This window comes from Arachis ipaensis, chromosome B06 (genome assembly GCF_000816755.2).
Source record: "Arachis ipaensis cultivar K30076 chromosome B06, Araip1.1, whole genome shotgun sequence".
Classification (NCBI taxonomy): domain Eukaryota; kingdom Viridiplantae; phylum Streptophyta; class Magnoliopsida; order Fabales; family Fabaceae; genus Arachis; species Arachis ipaensis.
In genome coordinates this window covers 52,019,252-52,026,033 of record NC_029790.2, presented here as the reverse complement: position 1 = coordinate 52,026,033, position 6,782 = coordinate 52,019,252, and the positions used below count along the sequence as shown (strand labels likewise).

The 6,782-nt window shown below is 42.1% G+C and overlaps 1 long non-coding RNA gene across 1 annotated transcript; it reads left to right on the top strand.

The window, feature by feature from the left end:
- On the top strand, positions 6,089-6,386 carry LOC110263327. Its single transcript, XR_002348760.1, has 2 exons — positions 6,089-6,223; positions 6,304-6,386. It is a non-coding gene; the product is annotated as an uncharacterized LOC110263327 (long non-coding RNA).

The window sequence follows — 6,782 nt, the reverse complement described above, 5'->3', positions numbered from 1 at the left end:
CGGATCTCAAGAATGGCCGTCCATGGGTTCTAACTTATACCACGGAGATTCTAATATCTCGGACTCGGTCCCCTGTATTAAATATCTAAGAGATACTCATTCTATCTCATCTTCATGTAGAACGGAAGTGGTTGTCAGGCACGCGTTCATAGTTGGGAATGATGATGACTATCACGATCATCATATTCATATTGAGGTGCGAATGAATATCTTAAAATCGGAATAAGCTTGAATGAATAGAAAAACAGTAGTACTTTGTATTAATTCATAAGGAACAGCAGAGCTCCACACCTTAATCTATGGTGTGTAGAAACTCTACCGTTTGAAAATACATAAGTGATAATGGTCCAGGCATGGCCGAATGGCCAGCCCCCATGAAAGTCTAAGATAGCATAAAACTGATCAAAGATCCCAAATACAATAGTAAAAAGTTCTATTTATACTAAACTAGTTACTAGGGTTTACAGAAATGAGTAAATGATGCAGAAATCCACTTCCGGGGCCCACTTGGTGTGCTTGGGCTGAGCATTGAGCTTTACACGTGTAGAGGCTTCTCTTGGAGTTGAACGCCAGTTTGTAACCTGTTTCTGGCGTTTAACTCCACTTTGCAACCTGTTTCTGGCGTTTGACTCCAGAATGCAGCATGGAACTGGCGTTCAACTCCAGTTTACGTCGTCTATCCTTAATCAAAGTATGGACTATTATATATTGCTAGAAAGCCCTGGATGTCTACTTTCCAACGCAATTAAGAGAGCGCTATTTGGAGTTTTGTAGCTCCAGAAAATCCACTTTGAGTATAGGGAGGTCAGAATCCAACAGCATCTACAGTCCTTCTTCAACCTCTGAATCTGATTTTTGCTCAAGTCCCTCAATTTCAGCCAGAAAATACCTGAAATCATAGAAAAACACACAAACTCATAGTAAAGTCCAGAAATGTGAATTTTAATTAAAAACTAATAAAAATATACTAAAAACTAACTAAATTATACTGAAAACTATGTAAAAACAATGCCAAAAAGCGTATAATTTATCCGCTCATCACAAATCCTTGCACAAAAACCCACAAACATATGCCTCAAGGTTCAAACTATTGGTGTCTAGCCTTATTTCTTACTCCTTTCTTTCTTCTTCATTCTCTTTTTCTCTTTTAGGATCTTATTATTTATCTAAGTCTCATAGGATGCACTTCAAGCTCATAGTTCAGGGGACATATTTAGCCTTGTACCTTATTGATGAACCAATTTAGCTAGCAACTACCACCACAGGCACTAGGACTTTATTCTACAACCATTGGACTTTACTCTTGTTTTTCATAATATTTTCTTTTATTGAACTCAAGAAACAAGCATACAATCATAAGCATTGTGGCAGTCGCCTAAGCAACTAGACTAGTAAAAAAAATATAAGCTAAAGAAACAAAATACAAAAATAGAATTGAAATTCTTAAGCTACTATGGAAGCATGTTCTATTTTATACATGATTTTCTTTATTTAAAGCTTTAAAAGAACTCTACCACCTTGTTTTTATTTGGTGCCTTCATGTCCCTCCAGTTGTTTATCCTTTTTCTTTGCAGTTCCTTCTTTGTGTCCACTTGTGCCTCCTTGCATTCGCGCCATTCTTGTCTTGTTCCAATCCTCCAATGCTTTTCTCACTTATTCATGGCTTTGCTCTGTTCTTTCCTTTTCTAGCCGTGCAAATTCATCATGAACCTCTTCATATCTTCTGATTCCTGGGTTCAATAAGGGTAGCTGCCCAACCAAGTAACCCAGCCTAGCTTGCGTATTTATATCATACACAGCTCTACTCATATAAACCCCTTCTTGAAATGCCCTGTACTCATCAAATACATTCGTCTGCTCATTTTGCTTTCGATGCATTTCATGGATGTGTGTACCTTGGTGAGTTTGCATGTGGGTTAACTTCTGAATGGCCTCTTATTTTTGAGCTTGCCTTTGATTTATCATGTTGAAGGATTCAACCATTGTTTTTCTTGTTTCAGATGATGCTCCATTAATTGGTTCTACCACTCTCTTTGGTGATCCATCAACTGGGATTACAATTCTTCTTAGCGGTTCATCATCTGTAGTTGAAGGTTTCGTTGTTGCTTTTGGCCTTCTAGGTACTGCCTTGATAAACTATAAATGGCTTCTTGGACTTGGCTAATGTCCAAGGTGACTGGAACTTGCTCTCCTGAAGCTTGTCCTTCTAAGGCTTATGGCATTACTCTTTTCTTTGGTCTTCGTTGAGGTTGAGCAGGTGCAACATAGTTCATTCTTTGAGAGGTAATTGGTTTACTAACTTTCGCCCACTCAGTGTTGCCATCCTCAAACACTACCTTAGCCCTTTCACACAAGCGAAAGATAGTGCTAGGATAACCCAACCGAGCTTTAGAATCATTTTTCTCAGCCATTTTTCGAATACCTTGAGCTATGAGTTTGTGAACCTTGAATTCCCCTCTTTTTAGTATACACTACACTATTGTTGCTCTCTTGATGTTAACCTCTGAATTGTTTGAGGCAGGAAGAATGTATCTCTTTATAATTTCGAACCATCCCTTAGCTTCAGGGGTAAGATCTCTCCTCTTATTAAACTTAGGGGTTCCACGGGAGTTTCTTACCCAATATGCTCCTTTGATACAAATATCATTTATAATCTGGTCTTGGTTGGGATCACCACTTATTCTTGAATGGTAGTATTCATACCCTGGGTCGAGCTATCCGACTTGGGCTAATTGAAGACAAAGCGACCGACCTCTTCAGATGGGTCGTCCCGACATCCTCTCAAAAGAGGTCGGCCAAACTACCATGAGAGGCCCAAACGAAGGGACACAGCCCAATCTAAAGGCAGCTAAAGCCTAGAAAAATAAGGGCGGTCCCCCTTAAAGATAAAGATGACTTCACTCAAAGATAAGATAAGATAACTATCTTATCTCTAGAAAGGTCACTCTACACTATTATAAATACACTAGAGCACCCAGGTATAACTCATACTCTGATTCTACTAAATAACTTGCTTAAAGCCCATGCTAACTTAAGCATCAGAGTCTCTTGCAGGTACCACCACCCTTCGGTGACGAAGGATCAGCAACACCAATAGCTCCAGCAGGTCGGACACGACAGCTCCGGCCACCCCCGCAGATCTCGACCGAGATCGACCTATACTTTCAGGTAACCATCGAAACATTGGCACCGTTGCCAGGGAACCGGGAAGTCATCCCTTCACCATGGTGGACGATCATGACAACGACCATGACTCTAGTTTGGTGGACTGAACGCTAAACAAAAATGCGGACGCCACATCAAGAGATGTGCCGCAAAACAACGGGGATAAACAACCCTCCAACCCAAACACAAAAATCTTGGAAACCATCCGAGAACAACAAGAACGCCTCAAACAGCTCGAACAAGAGGCTGAACACTAGCGAGAAGTTGAAAGAGACCTCCGCAGAGAAACCAGGTGACGACGAGATCTAGAGGATAAGCTTCTAAAGCTCGAAGCCGACCTCAAGACGAGAACTACTCACTCCAACCATGACGATAACTCCCACAAGGACCAAGACCCCTTCAGCAAAGAGATCATGAAAGCTAAAGTTCCAAAAGATTTTAAAGCTCCCGACATGACGTTATATGACAGTACCTCAGATCCCAGCCATCATCTCAGCAATTTCAGGAGCAGAATGTATCTCACCGATGCCTCAGATGCCGTTCGATGCAAAGCCTTCCCGAAAACCCTGACAAAAATAGCCATAAAATGGTTCGACAGTTTGCCTCCCAAATCCATCACAAGTTTTGACGACCTAGCCAAAAGGTTCCTTGCCAGATTCTCCATTCAAAAAGCCAAAGCCAAACACGCCCCGAACCTGTTAGGGATCAAGCATGGAGAACGAAAAAGTCTCCACAACTACATGGAAAGATTCAACAAAGCATGTCTGGACATACAAAGTCTGCCAACAGAAGCAGCTATCATGGGTCTCATCAATGGCCTAAGAGAAGGGCCTTTTAGCCACTCCATATCAAAAAAGCATCCGACGTCCTTGAACGAGGTACAAGAGCGAGCAGAAAAGTACATTAACATGGAGGAAAACTCACGACTAGGAGAGACCTCAAAATCTGGATTCTCCTACCCATCTAGGGACAAGGACAAAGAATCCAAAAAGAAAGAAGACCAGCCCAGTGGGAAGCCAAGAAAGTACCACAACTACACCCCACTTCGGGTGTCCCTTGTAGATGTTTACCAAGAAATATGCAACACTGAGAAGATCACTCCACCTCAACCAATCAAAAGTAAAAAAGGAGGGGGAAATCGGACAGAGTACTGTGAGTACCACCGAATTTACGGACATCCCACCAATGAATGCTTCGACCTGAAGAATGTCATAGAGAAATTGGCCAGAGAAGGTCGACTAGATCGGTACTTAGCTAACAAGACGGAGGAACCAAGAAAAAGAAGAAGGGATGAAGAGGTCGGGCGAACTGAACGACCCCCTCACACTCCCGAGAGACATGTCCACATGATAAATGGAGGATTCGCAGGAGGAGAAATCTCTAAATCATCTCAGAAAAGACACCTTAAAGAAGTATATCATGTCGGGGAAGGAGAGAGGTCAATCGACCTCCCCACAATTACGTTTATTAAAGAAGATGCAATAGGTGTCATCCCGGGACATGATGATCGCATGGTCATTACTATCATATTGGCCAATGTAAGACCCAGAATCTTTGAAAAGTCTTATTATGATCAAGTCTCAAATCCTACAGTTATTTATAGCCTTAATTTCAGAGATTATTTTATTAAAGATAATTAAGGCAAGTTTTGATTTATTGGATTTGAGATAAGTTATGATTATTATCCAATTTTATAATTATTGGATTATTTTCTATATTTAAAGTATAAGGTTGATAGTTATGAAATAATAAAAATTTTATATGATTTGGACTAAGTAATTAATATTTTAAATATTAATACTGCTATTTTGGAAAATGAAGAAATTAAGTATATTATTTCTAATTTTTAGATTTGGGCGTTTTATTGAAAATAATTTGTGAAAATGATGAACAAATAGTATTTTCTATATACAATTAGTGTTGGATTTAATTTGGGTTTCAATTACTATATTATTCCCAATTTTATGTGAAATTACCATAACACCCTAAAACCCTAATTTTCAAAATGAAACCTAAAACCCTAACCCGGTTACCCGTTTTCCCTACCCACAGCCAGCACACACAAACGTAGCAGCAGCAGCCGCAAAATCCCCTTCCTCCCAAAAGACGCAGACACACACACTGTTCCTTGAGAAACAAAGAAGAAAGAACGGGAAAATCAGAAATGGAGACTGGGCCAGAAGGAGAGAAGGAGGGGGGAAAGGATCGGCGCTGCCGGCTGGGTACTGCCGCCGTGACCACCGGACTGCAGCACGTGAGGAGGACCGCCGTCGAAGCCGCCCCGTTCATCCCTGCCCAGTCGAGGTTCTGCCACCCATCACCCCATTACGTCGCCTGAGGAGTGTCACGAAGGCGAGAGAGAGAGCTCGTGCACGCAGAGGAAAGGAAGGAGGTGCTGGTTGGCCGCCGCACCTAGCCACCATCGCTGAAGATCTCGGAGCCGCCGCGCCTTCACCACCACCGCGTCCACGCCGTGCGCCGTCACTGCCAGCTCCCACCTCCATCGTGGTTGACTATGGATGAGGGTGGAGGAAACTGCCTCCCTCTCTGCTGCCGAGGTCCTCCGCCGCTGTGTACAGAGAAGAGCAGCGCCGCGCGGATCAGGGAAAGGAGATGCCTTTCGGCCTCTGCTCCTGGGTTTTGGAATCCGACTAAACGCTGCTGCCGCTGTTGGAGTTGATGTTGCCCTGGCCTTACCCTGGCTCCATCTTGAACCGTGAGAACCGCTACTATGGGGTAAGCTTTACCCTGTTTCTGATTTTCTCTTGTTCCATCAATCCGTTTCTAGCTAGAAGCATTGTTGCTGACACTAGTTATATCGACTAAAATGGTTGTAGTATGTTGCATTGCCACTACTCTTATCGGAGGTAGTTGCTGGCTGCGTTTGAAGATTTCAGTTGCAACTAGCGTTCGTTCTGGGACTGCTTCACCTGTTGCTGGAACCACTAACTGAACAGGCTGAGTCACGGTGATTCTAGCTGCCAAGGGCGGTTCTGTGGCTGTCGAAACCACCGCTGAGGCTTCTGTTATTTGGTTCAGATGATATTCTTTAGTTACAGTAAGTATCTTTGTATTGAAACTTCCCCGTTCATATCCCGTTATGTGTTTTAAGGCTCTCGCTATAATAATGTTTTCTAGGATTAAGTTATCGGAGCCACGTGTTACGCGTAAGGGTTGTCCTTGCTGCGGCGAAAGTGAACAAAGCTGTGATGTAAGCTGCCGTCAGTTCGGGTTGAGGCGTAAAGGACTCTATGAGACGCTTGGGTTATGGAATTTGCGTTTTGAGGTAGGGGCGCTTTCCGAAAACTATAGTTTATTATTGGAATTATTACATATGGATACTGGTGCGAGATATTGTGTATTTAGTGATTGTATCTGCCTTATGTATTATTTGATTGACTCGAATGACTATGGATGTTGGTTTGGTTGAATTGTTGTGCGGTTTTGTGAAATGTAATGTCTGAAGTTGATTCTTTAAAGATTTGAGATATGAGTATAATCCGTTGAGGATTGGTTTGAATTGATTCAATTAGTTTGATGATGTGAAAGATAGAATACTCTTGAAATTCAGCCTGGGTTGCTTAAATTGATTTGGTTTTGATAAATGTTTTAATGCT